Genomic DNA, 423 nt, shown 5'->3' on the forward strand with positions numbered 1-423 from the left:
TTGTCTGTTATGTTTGGATGGTCTCTGGACCAGCTTCTGGTTTCTAGCCATCCAGACAGTGTTGAGGACAGGCTTTCTCTTGAAGTGTGGACCTCAACTTTGAGCAGGCATTGGTTGGCCACTCACAGAAGCTCTGACCCACCGTTGCCCGAGCACATCTTGAAAGCAGGACAGGTTGTGGGTTGAAGGTCGAAGGTTTTGTGGCTGGATTGGCGTTCCGGTTCCATCACTAGAAGCTTTGTCTGGTTATAGAAGATGGACAGTCCAGGCTCTGTATCCTCTCTTACTAGGAATCCTTGCTAGGGTCACACTCATAGTTTCTAGAAAGTTTCTACTGCACTAGGTTTCCAGGTCCTCCCCAAATGACCCCAGTTCCACTTGTCTCTCCCCATACCCTACTCTCTCCCTGTGTCTTCCCTCCAC

Source organism: Mastomys coucha, unplaced genomic scaffold (genome assembly GCF_008632895.1).
Source record: "Mastomys coucha isolate ucsf_1 unplaced genomic scaffold, UCSF_Mcou_1 pScaffold22, whole genome shotgun sequence".
NCBI classification, from domain to species: domain Eukaryota; kingdom Metazoa; phylum Chordata; class Mammalia; order Rodentia; family Muridae; genus Mastomys; species Mastomys coucha.